Consider the following 20779-nt stretch of genomic DNA (forward strand, 5'->3'; position numbering starts at 1 on the left):
CTCCGTCTGCCTGTGCGTGGGTGTCTCTGTCCATCTGCTCCGCCACCCATCTGTCTGGTTGTCTGTGCTAGTCCTTCTAAGGGTGCCCACTCGCTCACCAAGACACCCTCCCCCAGGTCAGCAAAGGCCTCTCCTGGCTCAGGGGGCGGGGAGGGGGTGCAGAGCTGCAGCTTCTGGAAGCTTCAGTAGCAGCTGGCTGAGCTGGGAGTTCGGGGCCAGCCAGCTGCAGAAGTGGCCCCTCCCCTGGGCTCCCAAGCCAAGGACCCCAGAGCAGAGAGAGGAGAAAGCAGGGCCTCACTGCAGCTGAGTCTGTGTGTGCGCGCGTAGGGGGAGGCAGGGGGCCTCACTTTGCCTTCACTTCACCGTTCCCCCCAAAGCCAGGCCCTGTAGGAGAGGAAGCTTCAGTGCCCACCTCCCTCATCCCCTCACCAATGGAAGAGATGCTGGGGATCCAGGAGGGAAGGGCTGGGGGATGCCAGGCCTTGGACGAAGCCATAGCTTCCTGTCAGATGGGTGGGAGGGGGGCTCCTTCCCTCCTCCCTCCCAGGCAGTCCCTGGGGATCCCTCCAGTGCTGGTCCCAGCTCCGGACACGAGGGGCCCCATAGGCAGTTCTCACCAGCTCCCACAGGGACCATTCCTACCTCCCAGCTGCCCCAGAGCCTCTGAGCCACAGAGATAAGGCGGAGGGGGGTGGATCACAAGGGTGTCTCCTCCCTCCCCAAATGGAGGTTGGCTCTGGACATCTGGAGTTCGTGGCCCTGTCTACGCCCTGGCCATCCTGAGAGGCCCCAGGCAGTTCCACCTACCATTGCCAGCCCGGCACCACACACACACACACTGCACCCCAGCACTCGTGGCCCACCACCGCCACTCCCTGGCCCAGCAACTCTGAGGGCTCGAGAGGAGCCCTACCGCGGAGACCTGCACCCTACACTGACTGGTGGCAGCCTCCAGCAGGGCCCCCGGCACAAAGCCAGCAGCTGGAGGAAGTACCCCCCAACACTTCTCAGGAGGCTCTGTTCCTCCCTCTCTAAGAAGAGCTCACAGTCCAAATCCCACAATAGATGGGGAAACTGAGGAAGGGATGGGATGACACAGTCAGTCATTCTTCCTGAGACCCTGGGGTGGGATCATAAATGAGGAATAGGGAATGAAAAGGACGCCGCAGGGGCAGAATCTGGCTCCTTCCTGACCTGCCACGGGCAAAGTCCATGTTGGCTGCACAGCCCTGCACAGCCCTACCGCTGGGCCAGGGCCAGGGGCTGGCTCCCTCCCTCTAGAGCTCTCCTTGCCCCTGGCTGGGCCCCCTCCCTCTCCTCACTTCTGAGCAGCCCTCCCTGCCCTCTCCCTCCCAGCTCTGGCTCTCTCATCCTCAGCTCTTGGAAGCCTGACTCACTGTTTCCCCTCCTCTCTCCCCTCCCTCCCTCTCTCCTGGCAGCGGAGCCTCCCCCTCCCCTGGGGGGGCTCTGGCCACAAGGGTGCCCGCCTGCTCCTCTCCCCAGGCTCTGGCCCCCTCCGCACCCAGGAGGCCCCCTGCAGCTGTTCCAGCTCTCTAACTACAGAGGTGGACGGAAAGAGCCTAGGTCCCAGGCAAGCAAGGGGAGGGGACCCCTCTAGACTGGATTTCCTCCTGTCAAACAAGGTGGGGGGGATCCAACCGGATGACACCCCTGGTGTCTCTAACAGTCCTAATGTTCTCCGCTTTTAAAAGCCCGGTGCCTCCTGACAGAGCGCCCACAACCTGTGGGGTGCTGTACCTGCCTCAGGCTCCGCCCCCAGGTCCAAAGAAGAGGTCGGCTCTGTTCCCAGACATTTGGGGAGTGGGGAGACGCTGCCCTGGGGCAGGAGAATTAGTCAAGTGACCCCTGGAATCCTCCTGTCTCCCCGTTCTCCCTCCTCCTGTGGGAGAGCTTCCTTCTCTCTCTCTCCCACCTGTCCTCCCTTTTCCCAGAGACGTTTGCTTGTCTCTCCTTCAGATACTATCCTAGCAGCAATTGATCTTGGGTGAGAGGCTCTCAGTGCCCACTCATTTTGGGCTGTGGGGTGGGGAATGGCACATGCCTAGGCCTTCTTGGTCCCCTGGATGCCATCTCCAGGGGCTGTGATCCTGGCTCTTCTCCTTGACCGTTTTCTCTCTCACCCCCTCATCCCTGGCTTCTGTCACCATCTTTTCCTCTTTCTACCTCATGTCGGGCTCTCTGGGTCTCTTTCCTCCCCACCTCCCCCAGCTCTCTCCCTGGGGGGCCCATCTGCTGACATTAGCAACAATGTTACCGTTGCTCCCCCCCCTTCAGTTCCCAGCTCCACCCCATCCTGGCTTCCCCCTCCCCGGATCTGTCCCAAGAGACCCAGGGGACCCAGAGGCAGAGCTGGGCTCCATCCCATAAAGGTGAGTCTGCTTGACCTCACTAATCACACCAGAAGTGCCTGGGCATCTGGTATGAAGGCATGGCACCCTGTGGTCTTGGGTGGCTGGCCTGAGGCACAGAGCTCTGTATTCCACAAACCAAAAAAAAAGAAGTTGACTTGGGGTGGGGCAGAGCAGAGAAGAGGGGAAGTGAGGGGGATCAGGTTTGCCTGGAGGAAGCCCCTGTCCAATGGGGAACAGAGGCAAGAGGAGGTAGTGGCTCGAGCCAGCACTCCAGGCTGATTGAGAACAAGCAATGTCCCTCTGGGGCTCTGCCGGTCCAGATCAGCCCCCGCTAAAAAAAAAGGTCTTCTGCCAGGGACAGTTTGCCCTCCAAGCCTCCAGCACAGCCACACCAAGCAGGTAAAGATCCCGTCTCTGTCTCTTAATCTCCTGTAGAATCCAAATCCATCCTCCCTACAGTACACCTCCACTTAGCTCAGCAGGGGGTTCCATAAGCCTCCCTGCCCCAATCTAACCAGGTGGAATGGGAGGGGACAAAGCCCCCCAGCTCCCAAGCCCCCTCACCAAAGGCCCCATCAAGGGCTGGGGAGCAATGCAAAACAATCCTGGAACCCATACACCTTCAAACTGAGAAGCAACCCTGTCCATCCACAGCACCTGGGGGTGCTGGGGCTCCCTGCCCCCACGACCCTGTTCCAGACCCCCCCAGCCCAGCAACCATAATAAACAGCAAGCTCTTTTTCTTTATGACACCAAATTCCTCCAAGCCAAACAGCTCCTTCCATCACTACCTCAGCCATAGATCACATTAAAAACTCACAGAGGGCAACTTAAACACATCACATTTGTTTCTCTCTATATTATTTCAATAGTAACGGCATTAAAAATGGATTTTACTACAGAAAATAAATATCAACACGTGGGCCGGGAGCCCAGGCAGGGGGAGAGAGCCCACCAGGAGAAGGTCCCTGAGCGCTTGGGCACAGCTTAGGCACCGACCAAGGAGGTGGCTGAGAGGACAGACTACACCTGGGGTGGGGTGGGGTGTGGGGGGAATGCCTGGGGAGGGGGCAATGCCCGCCCACCTGGGCACCTGCCCCAATGCCAGACCAAGAGGGACAAAAGTCACTGGTTTGAACTGGTCCCCCAAAGCTCATGCCCTCACTGATCTTTGCAACCTCTGGAGGGTAGGAGCTCTGGGGCAAGAAGTTCACTAGTCTCTAGAGATAATTCCAACTATTGACACAGCAGAAGAAAAAAATGAATTCAACTTACTATCCAGTTTGATTTTCCATTACTATAAAAATATACATCTGCTCAAAGGAGGGAAATAGCAAGCTGCAGGCACATGCCACCTGGGGGGTCCCCCTGCAGCTCACCACCACAACCCAGCCTGCCCCTCCAGGCGGCAGGGGTGGGGGCTGTGTGTGGGTGGGGGACGACCAACTGGTAATCTGTCACCTACAGCCCCAGCTCACACAGCTACACACACCGGGCCACACGGAACAGGAACAAGCCAACAATAGAAACACCCCAAATGCTCCTGGCAGGACTCTGCCCAGGCCCGGGCGCATGCCCCCGCCCCGCCGGCAGCAGCAGTGGACGAAATATGGCCACCCTGACCCGAAGGCAAACTTGTCCTCACACCCTGAGCTCTGCCCAGGGAACTGGGGCCAAGTCCCGCCTGACACCAACTGGTCTGGCGGGAAACGCCTGCCCAGCCAGACAGGCACAGGCCCCCCAAGGGTCCCTCCTTGTGCTCAGGGGCCAGGCTGGTGCAGCCTGGCCCTACCTCCCAGGGTGACGCCTGGGCCCAAATTCAGCTGGCCCTGCCAGTCAGGCACTGGTGCAGAACGGAGGGCACCAGGCTCAGCCCCGCCCAGCCCCAGGGCCCCCAAGCTAGGAGGGAGGGGGGACTCCCCACCCCTCCACATCTGGCCCTGGCCCCCAGGGTCTGCGGTAGAGAATTCCCGCCCCCGCTTCTCTCTCTCTCTCTCCTCCCTCTCAGTGCCCGCTGCCCGTCTCAGGGACGGCCCCAGCTCCCGCCTCCAGCCAGCAAGGCCCACATCCTTCCTCCCTCAGCTGGCCCCTTCGCCTGGCAGGAGGCTGGGGGGGTCAGGCTGCTGGGGAACCCCTCCAGCTCCCATCAGTCTTCATCCCCAGCCCCCAAACTCTGGGTTGCTGTCCCTTTTCCTGTAGAACAGGAAACAAGGTTATTTCCTAGACTCAGAGCCAGCCCTCTGCCCCTCTGGCTCTGCCTGGGGACCAGGACCCAGCAGGGGAATGCGCCCTTAGCCAGAAAGCAGAGGGATTCTGCAATTCACCCCCAGCTACCGGCCCAGGGGGCTGACAGCTGTCACTCAGCACCCCACCCCCTGGGGAAGAGGGGGCCGATTCCATCAGAGCCTCAGAGGAAACGCATTGATAGGCGATTATTTATTTATTTATGCAAAAGTGAATCACCAAAACCGGGCACGCGGCCCAACCCTTACGGCCCTGGCCGCCCCCAAATCCCTCCTACGCCCCACACCCGCTCCGGGTCATTAGGTCCCCACCTCTCAACTCCCAGAGCACCAGCAGAACCTTGGGATTTGGGGGTTGAAGGGGAGGGGCTCCTCCCTCCGCAGTCTCCCCCTTTCCCAGGGCCGTTCCTAAAATCCAGCCTTGTTCTCCGGTCCCACGGTCCCCCCCTTCACCCACCCCCGCCACACACTAAGCAAGCTGGAGAGCAAATTGCAGTTTTAAATCCAAAGACGGAGGGAGGGGGAAGGAGGAGGGGGCGCGCGGCAGCGCTGGGCGCGCACCTCGCCCCCGAGCCGGGGTAGCCGCGGGGCGGCCAGGAAACCCGGGAACCCCCCCTCCCCGCGCCCCCTTCTCGTCCACCTCCCCCTCCCCCTTCCTGGCGCTGCCTGCCAGGCTTCGAGCCGAGCCCAGCCGAGCCGCGGGCCCCGGTGGAAACAAAGACCGATCGCACCGCGGACACCGCAGCCACGGGGTCCGGCGGACCGGACCCGGGCGCGCGGAGGGGGCGCAGAGCACCCCCGGTGCGCTGCACAAGAGCCCGGCCGGCCCGTCCCCAGCGGGGGTCTAGGGCTGGGGAGGAGGCGCCACTCACCGGAGTGCTGGGCTGCCGGCTCCGTTGGTCCGAGCCAGGCGAGGGGCTTTGGGGGGCGTCTGTCTTCCGGCCGCGGCAGCGACGCGGGCGCTCGGCAGCTTCGCCGCTCACCCTAAAATCGAGATCATATTTCCCTTTGAGTCCTAACACTATGATAATATAATCTCAGTTATGGTATAAAGCAGGTAACTGATTTGAGAAGGGTACTGAGTTTGAGGACATATTGACTGATTCATTCCACAAATACTTTACTAAGCGACTATGCTAAGGGCCTGGGATCCCATGAAACAAAATGCCAGCAGAAGTGAATCTCTTTAATGAAACAAAGTATGTGGAAGACAAATCATTAAATGCTTACTTACAGTAAAGCATGCAATGTATCCTGAAATAGGATATATAAATGACTATATGTCCAGGGCTTGCCCCAAGAGCAAGTCTTCTAAATGGATTATTTTCTTTTCTCTTTCTTTACCTTGTCTTCCCCACTTATACCTCTACTCTCTGCTTCAGTGAAAGATATTTCTCCTTTCCACTTCTAGCTGAAAAAAAAACAAGTCTCAGGTGTCAATTTACTATGTAACTGTGGGTCCCTCTCTGTATTACAAAACAAGACTCAGGAGACAGTGAGTCCTGATATCATGACCTCCAAAAGGGTCACAAGGGATCTCTGAAAATTTCAATAGTTTTAGTGTCTTTTCTACATCTTTTCCGATGATTCAGGTATGGAGGTTTCTATATCTTGGGCCTAGAATTCCTTCTACTGAGTGGTGAGTTGATGTGGTTTTAGTGCTTATATCCTATAAGTTCTTTTAATTAGTGTCTTATAGCCTCCCAAAGTGTTTATATATACATATATGACTGGCCACCATTTAAAATGAAAAAAATAATTTACATTGCTACTTATCCTCATTGAGTTGCCCATTTAAGAAGCAGAACTACACTGTCAGAGCATCCACTTTTGTAATACCTTAGCCATAGTATTTTAACATATATAGTAGTTCTCAATATTTACAGTGTATTGGAAGCACCATATTAGGGTACTCCAGAGAAACAGAACCAATAGGAGATATATAATAAATATAATGTAATATATGTAATTGCTTTAACATATGTAATTGCTATTAAACATATTAAATATTAAATATATTGTATATTAAATATAAGCTGGAAACTAGGAAATACAGGGGTGTAGTTTTCAGAACTGACGTAAGCCACAGTCAGAGGGCAGGGGATCAGATCAAACACTCAGGCAGAGAGAGCAAATTCTCCTTTCCTCTGACTTTTTATTCTTTTGGGGCCCTCAAGAGATTGGATGAGGCCCACCTACACTGGGGAGGGAAATCTGCTTTACTCCATCTACCAATTCAAATGCTAATCTCATCTGGGAACAGACCCACCCAGAAATAATGTTTAGCAAAATATCTGTGTATCTCAGGATATAGTTGAATTGACACTTAAAAATTAACCATTACATTCTGCAAACCTTAAAATATACCAATGCCTCAGTCCAACCCCCAGAAATTCATATTTAATTGGTATAAATTACAGGCTGGGCTTTAAGATTATCAAAAGCTCCCCAGGAGATTTTAATGAATCACCAAAAGTTAAGAACCATTAACATCATAGAACATTTCTTTCTTGATGAGAAATCAAAATGCTTCTCACTTTTAGCGTTGATGCCCTGGGAGAGATATTATCTACCTCTGTAAGGTGCCTTCAGAGTATCCCACTGTACCCCATGTAGTCAGTATTTTCAAACAGGCCACTGCAAACATGTGCCTCCAAGTCTGGTAAAAGTCAATCCAAATATTTTTCCCCAATATGGTAGTAGATGGGTGGAATTTCTTTTATGATCACCACATTGTATGGTAGGCATAATTATTCCCATGTAGAGGGTGAACTGAGATTCAGAGAAAAATAGGGGTGCATATTGCCACAAAGCTAGCAAATGTAAAAAATTAGGAAAAGGTCAAGTTTTCTGATCCGAGTTAAATAAGTAGTAGGTATCATTATTTTATTTATTCCACAGATACTACTGTCAGGGGTGAGTAGAAAAAAAGCAAATGAATAAAAATGTAGTCAGCCTATGAACGGGAAGATTAGCTAGCATCCTTCACACAAAAGACCTGATATGTATTCGGCCACTAGAGAGGTTTAGTCAGCTGTATTTACAGTCCCATAAATGGAAAGAAGCATCATGACAAAAGGAAATTCTATGAATCCAGGAAAAAACACATCAAATTAAATAAATAATTCACAGGCAGAGCGAAGATTACAGAGTTGGCTCTGATAACAAAGTATCTAAAATAAGTGGTGATGTGTTTCTCCAACCACACAGGCTGCCAGTCCAGGTGCAAAGGAAAATAAATAAAACTATTATAGATCTAGTAAGAGTTAAACAGACAATAAAAACCAACAATGGAGATGAATTTTAAGTTGGTGATTCTTTGAACAATCTTCAAAAGGTTTCATTTGCTCTGTTAACTCAATGTCAAGTCCATTTTAGAAATAAAAGAACATTTTTCTGCTTGCTAGAGTTTAGACATAAATCCTTAAACTGTATTAAATCAAGATGCTTCTAGAATCATAGCGCTAAAGATCATCAAGGATTATTAAAGAACTATAATCACTCCCTCATTTTACAGGTGAGAAAACCAAGGTGGTAAATGACTGTGTGATGGGATTAAAGTCCACATGATTCCCATCAGTGGCCAAAACAAGATTAGAATGCAGGTCTCCCATTTCCTCTTCACTTAATTTTTCATCATTCTTTAGTCATTTTGAGCACAACTAGTGCACTGCTGTTTGAAACCTGACCTTTCCAATGGCAGTCAAAATGCCATACTTTAATAGTGCTTCCATTGTCTTTGACCAGAATATTAAATAACTGGCAATCACATTCTGAGCTTCTTTCCAGATGAATTATACGTTAAGCTCTATTTCAATATTGATTTGTAATATACTTTAAAGCATGTTGATCTTCCTCTGGTCTCTTCTTACAGTTCTGAGCTACATGAATGCTAGAGTTCCTAAAATTTGTGATTTTCTGAATGGCCATCTCTACTATGTCCACCAACCCAACAACAGTCACTGCTTGTTGCTAGACAGAAAAAAAAAAGTTAATAAATTTACAAGTGAAATCCTGTGTTCGTTTTTTTTAATGAAAAACAGAAACCTATTTCATTTAGAATCTAAACCCTAGAAGCATACACAGGGCTTAAAGAAATGTATGATTCTTCTATGGAATATTGGAGAATTCTTGTTAATCAATGGAAGCACATCGTTAGTTTACTCAGGTCCCTAAAAAGGCGGAGGACCTCACTTAAAAGAAACAAGTGACTATCTTAGTTAATGTAAATAGAAATGCATTTCCAGCTTATTTATGGTTGTTCATTTCTATACCATACAGTGGTCTGTTTCTCAGGACATCAGTATAAAAGGCAAATTGATAGGTGAGAAGGGTAAGTGGTATAATAAAAAAGTTAAAAGCATGGGCTACATGACATGGACAAGTTACTCAGCCTTTCTAATCTTCCATATGCACATCTATAAAACAGGGAATAAAACATATTACAAAGAGATATGCTTCTCCTCCCACCATGCTTTGGCCTTCACATGTTTGGGAGGCATAGGAGATCCAGTGCCTTTCCCCTCCATCCTATTCTTGGAAGAGGAATTGTTAATGTTATTGGTCAGTAACCAGAACATCTATGGAGCAATGGGTAGAATTATTACATTTGAAAGTGACAAACGTGTCACATGGTTCTGTCTCAGTAGCTCAGCTTATGATTCACAGAATAAGGCATGTTAGCTTAAGCTTGTCCCATGACCTAGTCATCTGTGATTTGGGGGCAAGAGAGAGAGAGAAGGAAAGCCTCAATTAGAATTCCAAAATGAAGTAACAGCGGCTAGCTCACTAGTAATAAATAATACTTTGGTCTTTTCTGATTATCGTTTCTTGTGTATGGATCCGTGGCAGGAAACTTAACCACCCACTTCAGAGGTCTGTTATGAAGTCCGATATGGTATAAAAAGTGCACAGTGCAGTGTCTCATATGCAATAAGCTGTCAAAGAATATTATCTAGATGACCTTGGATTTGCACTTAAATGTTTGTTATTAAATCAGTTTGCATGGGACTAGTATCCAGAGCCTCAGGATAAAGTAGATTCATGTGAGTTAATAAATGAAAAGCTCTCTGAAATTCTAGACGGCAGGTCATGCTAACTCAGGTAAGTGGAAGCTGGTGGCTGGGCGTTCCCTCAGGACACGTGTTTTGATGGAATGAGGACTCAGGGTGTAGAAACCAGCTTGGCAGTGGATGGTAAACCATTGCCCAGCACATGCTGCCTCCTGTTAAGCAGAAGGCTCTCATGCAAATTGCTTTCTGAATCATTAGCTGTCGGCAAACCTCATCTCTCCTCCTGCAGCTGTTGTTTCTGATTTTGCCTGCAAACTTTTCATATTGGGCAGGCTCCCAAGCCAAACAAGTTGTCCCTCTGCAGGCTTTGTTCCTGGGGGCGAGAAGTGAACCTCACAGATAAGTCAAAGTAAGGATGCACCATGGACTAATACACACTGAAGGAACAGACTCCTGTAAGCTAAGGTGATGAATGCCTTTGAAAGTAATTTTCATGCGGCTTCCTATGGGAATGTCAGCCAGGCTCCAGAAGTTATATGCTGCAATTTTAAAATTATCTGCCTCTGTAGACTTCTAAAGCTTCTATCAGCTAAGAAGTATCTTTTTTAAAAAAGAAAATATTTTTATACAATTTTAAAGACTACTTTCCATTTATTACAAAATATTGGCTATATTCCCCCTGTTGTATAATACATCCTGGAGCCTACTTTACACCAAATAGTTTGTACTTCCCACTTCCCAATTCCAACTCTTAAATTGCCTTTCCCCCTCCCCCACTGGCAATTACTAGTTTGTTCTCTATATCTGTGAGTCTGCTTCTTTTATGTTATATTCACCAGTTTGTTTTATTTCTTAGATTCCACATATAAGCGCTATCATACAGTATTTATCTTTCTCTGTCTGACTTGTTTCTCTTAGAATAATGCCCTCCAAGTCCATCCATGTTGCTGCAAATGGCAAAATTAATTTCATTCTTTTTTATGCCTGAGTAGTATTTATATATATATGTATGCAAATATATAAATTTAAATTATATATATATATATAAAATCTTCTTTATCCATTGATCTGTTGATGGACACTCAGGTTGTTTCCACGTCTTGGCAATCGTAAATAACGCCGCTATGATGCTGCGAACATTGGGGTGCATGTATCTTTTTGAATTATAGTTTTGTCTGGATATATGCCCAGGAGTGGGATTGCTGGATCATATGGTAATTCTATTTTTAGCTTTTGAGGGACCTCCGTACTGTTTGCCACAGTGGCTGTACCAATTTATTACATTCCCACCAGAGGAATGTGTGGGAAATCTCTGTACCTTGTGCTCAATTTTACTGTAAACCTAAAACTTAATTAATTCCCAGCAGCATTAGCAAATAAGACCATGCATTTTTTTAAAAATTTTTTTTAAGGCATCGTAAATATTTGCTGAATAAAATGAGAAACTCTATCTCGATTGGGTGGATTAAATCAGCAGAAACTAAGCTTCACCTGTGATTTTAGCAGCTGAACTGGTTGAGAAATTCAAAGCAGAACAGGCACAAGTCCTCTCTGAACAAGGTAAGGTACAAGAAAAGGATGGATGTTGTAGGCAAATCATAACACTCTATCATGGCTAAATATAATATCAGGAATTAAATAACTTGAAATCATATAAAAATTTCCTTTACTCGTATGCCCCCTCCCACATAAAGTGGAAGGTGAGCACAAATGTAAATCAAGCAGGCAGCGGCTCCCACTATCTTATAAATGAAATCAAAATTTTAAAGTGTTTTCTTCAGAATCCCTTTTGCCTGGGTGCAGAAGAAAAAGTAGCTGATCAGTGCACCCAAAGGTAAAATGAAAAATAGTAAAAGAAAGTTTTTCTACATTTTTGAATTTAAAATCTGAAATACATTTCTTTAACACTCTTATTTATACCCATGTATGTACCTTAAAAACCAAAATTAAAATTAAATTGTAGTAGAGCAGAGGAGCAAAAATTTCCAGCCAATCCAAAGGTTAAGTGGTGCCTGATACACTGTTTGAATAAAGTTACGAATCCATATCCAGACTCAGCTAGAAAATTAAAGCGTGCTGTGATCACTTGGTACGAAGAGGGGTCATGGCAATTGATTTTATTTATACACACTTCCATACATAATAATTTATCAAATTTGTCCTATGCCACTTTCCATGCTTATTTAATCCTCATTTAATCTCTACCAAATGAATACTGTGAAACATGTTTAATCATTATTCCCATTTCCAAGATGTGGAAACTGAGGCAGGAAGTATGGTACATCAAAATTCAGAAAGTTTGTCACTCCAAATATCTCCAGGTCTAGCTCTTTAACCTGTATAATAGTCTTTTTCTCTTTTCCTTGCCGTGTGAACCTTTCATCTTCTCCCACTGTCAAATTCAAATGTTAACTCTAACCTCTCTTGACCTCCGCTATCCACTGAAGGATGCCTTCTGGCTTCCTAGAAAAGCTTCACCATTCTTAGCAGAGTACTTGAGATCTAGCAGGTGCTTTGTTAAGTGAATGAGTTAATAAACATATAAGACAGCATTCAAATTGCCATTTAAGGGATGGAGAAACAGGATCTGAAAGATTAAGTAACTTCCTTCATGTAAGGGGTCAAGCTGGAATTCAGATTCTGAAGCCCAAGTGATCATCCTCAGAAAAATCTAAGTTATCTTCATTGGGATAGAATATGCTCAGTCTATATCCCTCACTAGACGCTAAGGAACAAGAAGGCAGTACTAGGTACCTAATGCACTTCATTTTGGGTAAATTTTTCATTTATGCAAAAATACGTGTGTAAAGATAGACTAAAGCCTTAAGCTTTCCCTGCTGGATTCCCTGCTCAACTGTGAGTACTCCTGTGATGAAAACTCGCCTAACACACTGAATGACCTCGACCAAGCAGCTTTCCTTTACAGCCTCCATTTTCTTTTCTGTAAAATACTGTTGACAGGACATGTTCCACCTGCCTCATAGAAATGCGTTTATAAAGCACTTTGGAAAGCATGAAGCTTTCTTCAAAAGCAAGCAAGTATTTTAAATGTCATTATTATAGGACTCCTTAAAAGGAGCCTTTTTATGGTGGAAAGAAACCTTAGCTTATCAATTGTGCAACTCAACCACAGAAAATTTAAGGCAGAACATGCATGACACAATAATAATTCCAAATAAATCCTTCTAATAGTTAAGTAAAGAGAAGTCAAAATTCTTCTCTGGACTATTTTGATTTCATACAAAGGGCATCCCTTTAGAAGTTATGGAAGTTCAGATACAGAGCCTCAAACTCTAGATTGCAATGCGACATTTGTTTCTGAACTTCTGCTGCCAGTCTTGCTAACAGTTCACTTGCAATGTAATATATTACTGCATTTCATTTCTAGGCAAGAACATTATTTACTCACAGGAGAAATACTTTCCTGAGGAAAGACTGTCTTTGGAAACTTTCAAGGACATTTGAGAAATGCTTCAGCCCAAGCCACAAAATTATGAGCATGCTTTTGTGCCTCTCTGTTCCCAGGGCACCATTTTTAAAAACCTTTCATTTAAGTTTATTGCAAGCATCCATCTTCCCTTTCCAGAAAAACTAGCAATTAACACAACTTCATTGATTTCCAGTTTTCCTAGGTGTCATTTCATAATGCATATATTGTAAGCAGTTCACATCATCATTTTCATCGCTTTCAACATTTTCCATGTTGTCTCCCTACCTGAATTGTGACTTTTTGTATGGAAAGTTTTATTTATCACTTGCATCTTACTTTGAATAAATCTGAAATCAACATTCAGTACTATTTAAGTATTTTTATTTTCTTCAGTATGTTTCTAACTTAGCAAACTATGGGTAAAAATGCCATGTAACAACAATATGTAATATTTACATAGAGCCCATGTAGTGAACATAGTCCTAAACTCTTACCAAATCCTCACCAGACCCTATAAAGTAGGTACTATTAACCTTTTCATTTGATAGATGAGAAAACTGATGCATAAACTGGTTAAGTAACCTCTCTGAGGTCAGATAGCTAGTGATTACTTTCCCCATCACCGCCACTGTTTAGTTAATGCGTCCTTCCCATCTCAGTTCAAATGCCACTGACACAAAGAAGCCTTTCTTTGACCTCCTGAAAATACTGGGTCTCGTTGCTTTTACAGCATCATATGTTTATTATTCATTTCACATATTTGTGTGATTATCTAATTATATTTGAACGTATTTTTCCTAAGGGTAACTCTAGTCCAGCTGTGCTTTCCAAATTATGAAATCCGGGACTACGTGGGCTATGTCTGTTTTGCTTATTACTGTACTTTCAGTATTTGGTGCATGGTAAGTATTCAGGAAATGTGCTGGATGGATGAATACAGGACTTTGTAAGAACAAATAAATAAATGACTGGATCAATAAATTTGGTTGATCATAACATAAACAACAGTGCCATGTTAAAATTTTTCTCTGGGTCTATACACAAACTCTTCTCAGACAGGGTTCCTGTTTGCTGTCTACACCGCCAGTTGGAAGAGAAAAAAGCCAATCAAGGTCTGACTGTCATTATGTGTACAGGCTGAAGCTGATGCATTAGGTTGAGAGACAGGGTGATTTAGGAATAATTTTACTTCTGGCTGAACTATATACAGAACCAAGTCTTACGTAATAAAAAAAAATCTACTTTTAATATGTTTGTGTGAAGAATGAAATAGGAGCATCAAGCCCATTAATTGTGATATTTAATTATATCGTCCCATTTCCACATTCATTTCCATGAATTTGGATGCCTTTAGGTCAAGCTAACCCAAGCATTTACACCACCATGATAAATAGTGAAATATCAATGGACACACAGAAAGAAAATTTCCCAAATTTAGCAGAGAACACATTAGCATGAACTTGTAAATTTAACATTCAAGTTCATTGGTGCACAGAGAACCAAGTGACTTTTGTTAAAGTAGGAAACTTTATGACTATGTGAGGAGATGAACATTGACAAAATGCTCCCTATTTTAAAACCAGGACATTAGAAATATTTTAATGAATTTATTTTTTTGCATATCTGCCATCTAGGTGACAGTAAAACTCAATATTTATACATCAGATTTTTAAAACATTGTGCATATATACTGTATACTGCTACAGAATATAAGTTGCCCCAAAATCTCCAAGATACAATATGGAATCAAACAAACAGAATGACAAGAAAAACCAACTGTAATATTTTGACACCTCTTAATTATTAAATAATTATGTTTCGAGAAATAGAAGTTTAAAAATTGTGCTCTGAAGAGTATTTAAAATATGAATGAACCTTCAAGATGGCAGAGGAGTAAGACGTGGAGATCACCTTCCTCTCCACAAATACATCAGAAATACATCTACATGTGGAACAACTACAGAACACCTACTGAACACTGGCAGAAGACCTCAGACTTCCCAAAAGGCAAGAAACTCCCCACGTACTTGGGTAGGGCAAAAGAAAAAAGAAAAAACAGACAAAAGAATAGGGATGGGACCTGCACCTTTGGGAGGGAGCTGTGAAGGAGGAAAAGTTTACACACTATGAAGACCCTTCACTGGTAGAGACAGGGAGCAGTGGGTGGGGGGAAGCTTTGGAGACACGGAGGAGAGCACAGCAACAGGGGTGCGAAAGGCAAAGCGGAGAGCATCCCGCACAGATCGGTGCTGACCAGCACTCACCAGCCTCAGAGGCTTCTCTGCTCACCTGCCAGGGCAGGTGGGGGCTGGGAGCTAAGGCTCGGGCTTCAGAGGTGAGATCCCAGGTAGAGGACTGGGGTTGGCTGCGTGAACACAGCCTGAAGGGGGCTAGTGTGCCACAGCTATCTGGGAGGGAGTCCAGGAAAATGTCTGGATCTGCCTAAGAGGCAAGACACCACTGTTTCGGGGTGCACAAGAAGAGGGGATTAATAAAGCACTGCCGAAACGAGCTCCAGAGATGGGCGCGAGCCGCGGCTATCAGCGCGGACCCCAGAAACAGGCATAAGATGCTAAGGGTGCTGCTGCAGCCACCAAGAATCCTGTGTGAAAGCACAAGCCACTGTCCACACTTCCCCTCCCGGGAGCCTTTGCAGCCCGCCATTGCCAGGGTCCCGAATTCCAGGGACAACTTCCGCGGGAGAACGCACGGCGTGCCTCAGGCTGGTGCAACATCACGCTGGCCTCTGCTGCGGCAGGCTCGCCCCGCACTCCGTACCCCACCCTGCCCCCGGCCTGAGTGAGCCAGAGCCCCCGAAGCAGCTGCTCCTTTAACCCTGTACTGTCTGGGTGAAGAAAAGACGCCCTCAGGTGACCTACACGCAGAGGCGGGGCCAAATCCAAAGCTGAGCCCCAGGAGCTGTGCGAACAAAGAAGAAAAAGGGAAATCTATCCCAGCAGTGGAATACCTGAATAGACAATGAATCATCCCAAAATTGAGGCGGTGGACGTTCTGTGATTTTTGTCTGTATAGCTTTGCTTATACCATTTGTCCTATGGTTCTGTCTGTACGTCTTTTGTTTTTTTGCTTTTTAGTATAGTTTATAGGGCTTGTTATCATTGGTGGACTTCTTTTTTGGTTTGGTTGCTCTCTTCTTTCTTTTTTAAATTACTTTTTAATTTTTAAAAATTTTTAATATTTTTTATTTTTTATTTTAATAACTTTATTTTATTTATTTTTTACTTTCTTTCTTTTTTTCTCCCTTTTGTTCTGAGCCGTGTGGCTGACAGGGTCTGGGTGCTCTGAAGGGTGTCAGGCCTGTGCCTCTGAGGCAGGAGAGCCAAGTTCAGGACGTTGGTCCACGAGAGACCCCCCCGGCACCACGTAATATCAAAAGGCGAAAGCTCTCCCAGAGATCTCCATCTAAATGCTAACACCCAGCTCCACTCAACGACCAGCAAGCTACAGTGCTGGAAACCCTATGCCAAACAACTAGCAAGAGAGGAACATAACTCCATCCATTAGCACACAGGCTGCCTAAAATCATAATAAGGTCACAGACACCCCAAAACACACCACAGGATGCGGTCCTGCCCACCTGAAAGACAAGATGCAGCCTCATCCACCAGAACACAGGCACCACTCCCATCCACCAGGAAGCCTACACAACCCACTGAACCTATCTTAGCCATTGGGGGCAGACACCAAAAACAGCAGGAACTACGAACCTGCAGCCTGCAAAAAGGAGACCCCAAACACAGTAAGTTAAGTAAAATGAGAATACAGGGAAATACACAGCAGATGAAGGAACAAGGAAAAAACCCCCCAGACCAAACAAATGAGGAGGAAATAGGCAGTCCACCTGAAAAAGAACTCAGAGTAATCATAGTAAAGATGAGCCAAAAGCTTGGAAACAGAATGGAGAAAATACAATAAACGCTTAACAAGGACCTAGAAGAACTAAGGAGCAAACAAATAATGATGAAGAACACAATAAATGAAATTAAAAATTCTCTGTAAGGAATCAATAGCAGAATAACTGAGGCAGAAGAACAGAAAAGTGACCTGGAAGATAAAATAGTAGAAATAACTACTGCAGAGCAGAATAAAGAAAAAAGAATAAAAAGAATTGAGGACAGTCTCAGAGACCTCTGGGACAACACTAAACACACCAACAGTAGAATTATAGGGGTCGCAGAAGACGAAGAGAAAAAGAAAGGGACTGAGAAAATATTTGAGGAGAATACAGTTGGAAACTTCCCTTATATGGGAAAGGAAATAGGCAATCAAGTCCAGGAAGCACAGACAGTGCCATACAGGAAATATCCAAGGAGAAACATGCCAAGACACATATTAATCAAACTATCAAAAATTAAATACAAAGAACAAACATTAAAAGCAGCAAGGGAAAACAACAAATAACATACAAGGGAATCCCCATAAGGTTAACAACTGACCTTTCAGCAGAAACTCTGCAAGCCAGAAGGGAGTGGCAAGACATATTCAAAGTGATGAAAGGGAAAAACCTACAACCAAGATAATTCTACCCAGCAAGGATCTCATTCAGATTCGACGGAGAAATTAAAACCTTTACAGACAAGCCAAGGCTAAGAGAATTCAGCACCACAAAACCAGCTTTACTACAAATGCTAAAGGAAATTCTCTAGATAGGAAACACAAGAGAAGGAAAAAACCTCCAATAACAAACCCAAAAGAATTAAGAAAATGGGAATAGGAACATACATATCAATAACTACCTTAATGTAAATGAATTAAATGCTCCAACCAAAGGACATAGACTGGCTGAATGGACAGAAAAACAAGACCCCTATATATGCTGTCTACAAAGGAACCACTTCAGATACATACTAGGGACACATACAGACTGAAAGTGAGGGGATGGAAAAAGATATTCCATGCAAATGGATATCAAAAGAAAGCTGGAATAGCAATTCTCGTATCAGACAAAATAGACTTTAAAATAAAGACTATTACAAGAGACAAAGAAGGACACTACATAATGATCAAGGGATTGATCCAAGAAGAAGATATAACAATTGTAAATATTTACGCACCTAAAACAGGAGCACCTCAATACATAAGGCAAATGCTAACAGCCATAGAAGGGGAAATCAACAGTAACACAATCATAGGAGGGGATTTTAACACCCCACTTTCACCAAAGGACAGATCATCCAAAATGAAAATAAATAAGGAAACACAAGCTTTAAATGACACATTAAACAAGATGGACTTAATTGATATTTATAGAACATTCCATCCATAAAGAACAGAATACAGTTTCTTCTCAAGTGCTCATGGAACATTCTCCAGGATAGATCATATATTGACTTGTCACAAGTCAAGCCCTGGTAAATGTACGAAAATTAAAATCGTATCAAGTACCTATTCTGACCATAATGCTACAAGACTAGATATCAATTACAGGAAAAAAACTGTAAAAAATACAAAAACATGGAGGCTAAACAATATGTTACTAAATTACAAAGAGATCACTGAAGAAATCAAAAAATACCTAGAAACGAATGACAATGAAAACACGATGACGCAAAACCTACGTGATGCTGCAAAAGCAGTTGTAAGAGGGCAGTTTATAGCAATACAAGCCTACCTCAAGAAGGAAGAAACAACTCAAATAAACAATCTAACCTTACACTTAAAGCAAATAGGGAAAGAAGAACAAAAAAAACCCCAAAGTTAGCAGAAGGAAAGAAATCATAAAAATCATATCAGAAATAAATGAAAAACAAATGAAGGAAATGAGAGCAAAAAATCAATAAAACTAAAAGCTGGTTCTTTGAGAAGATAAACAAAATTGATAAACCATTAGCCAGACTCATTAAGAAAAAAAGGAAGACGACTCAAATCAATAGAATTAGAAATGAAAAAGGAGAAGTAACAACAGACACTGCAGAAATACAACGGATCATGAGAGATCACTACAAGCAACGCTATGCCAATAAAATGGACAACCTGGAAGAAACACACAAATTCTTAGAAATGCACAACCTTCTGAGACTGAACCAGGAAGAAATAGAAAATATAAAGACACCAATCAGAAGCACTGAAATAGAGACTGTGATTAAAAATCTTCCAACAAACAAAAGCCCAGGACCAGATGGTTTCACAGGCGAGTTCTAGCAAACATTTAGAGAAGAGCTAACACCTATCCTTCTCAAACTCTTCCAAAATATAGCAGAGGGAGAAACATTCCCAAACTCATTCTACAAGGCCACCATCACCCTGATACCAAAACCAGACAAAGATGTCACAAAGAAAGAAAACTACAGACCAATATCACTGATGAACATAGATGCAAAAATCCTCAACAAAATACCAGCAAACAGAATCCAACAGCACATTAAAAGGATCCTACACCATGATCAAGTGGGGTTTATCCCAGGAATGAAAGCATTCTTCAATATATGCAAATCAATCAATGTGATAAACCATATTAACAAATAGAAGGAGAAAAACCCTATGATCATCTGAATAGATGCAGGAAAAGCTTTCCACAAAATTCAACACCCATTTACGATAAAAACCCTCCAGAAAGTAGGCATAGAGGGAACTTGCCTCAACATAATAAAGGCCATATATGACAAACCCAGAGCCAACACCGTTTTCAATGGTGAAAAACTGAAACCATTTCCTCTAAGATGAGGAACAAGACAAGGTTGTTCACTCTCACCACTATTATTCAACATAGTTTTGGAAGTTCTAGCCACAGAAATCAGAGAAGAAAAAGAAATAAAAGGAATCCGAATTGGAAAAGAAGAAGTAAAGCTGTCACTGTTTGCAGATGACATGATACTATACATAGAGAATCCTAAAGATGCTACCAGAACACTACTAGAGCTAATCAATGAATTTGGTTATATAGCAGGATACAAAATAAATGAACAGAAATCTCTTGCATTCCTATACACTAATAATGAAAAATCTGAAACACAAATTAAGGAAACACTCCCACTTAACACTGCAACAAAAAGAATAAAATACCTAGGAATAAACCTACTAAGGAGACAAAAGACCTTTATGCAGAAAACGGTAAGACACTGAGGAAAGAAATTAAACATGATACAAACAGATGGAGAGATATACCATGTTCTTGGATTGGAAGAATCAACATTGTGAAAATGGCAATACTACCCACAGCAATCTACAGATTCAATGCAATACCTATCCAACTACCAACGGCATTTTTCACAGAATTAGAACAAAAAATTTCACAATTTGTATGGAAACACAAAAGACCCTGAATACCCAAAGCAATCTTGAGAAAGAAAAACAGAGCTAGAGGAATTACGCTCCCAGGCCTCAGACTATATTACAAAGGTACACTAACCAAGACAGTATGGTACTGGCACAAAGACAGAAATATACATCAATGGAACAGGATAGAAAGCCCAGAGAGAAACCCACGCACATATGGTCACCTTATTTTTCATAAAGGAGGCAAGAATATACAATGGAGAAAAGACAGCCTCTTCAATAATGGTGCTGGGAAAACTGGACAGCTACATTTAAAAGAATGAAATTAGAACACTCCCTAACACCATACACAAAAATAAACTCCAAATGGATTAAAGACCTAAATGTAAGACCAGATGCTATAAAACTCTTAGAGGAAAACATAGGCAGAATACTCTATGACATAAATCACAGCAAGATCCTTTTTGACCCACCTCCTAGAGAAAT

The 20779-nt window shown here is 44.2% G+C and overlaps 1 protein-coding gene across 1 annotated transcript in view; it reads right to left on the minus strand.

The window, feature by feature from the left end:
- The window catches only part of LOC307176365 (uncharacterized protein), a gene marked incomplete at its 5' end in the record, with an annotated part of 91721 nt that overhangs the window by 18293 nt on the left and 52649 nt on the right, over positions 1-20779 (minus strand). Inside the window, one exon of the mRNA XM_079902404.1 lies at positions 5488-5599. The remainder of the gene's footprint in view (positions 1-5487; positions 5600-20779) is intronic.

Source organism: Stenella coeruleoalba (genome assembly GCF_951394435.1).
Source record: "Stenella coeruleoalba genome assembly, chromosome: 17".
Classification (NCBI taxonomy): Eukaryota; Metazoa; Chordata; class Mammalia; order Artiodactyla; family Delphinidae; genus Stenella; species Stenella coeruleoalba.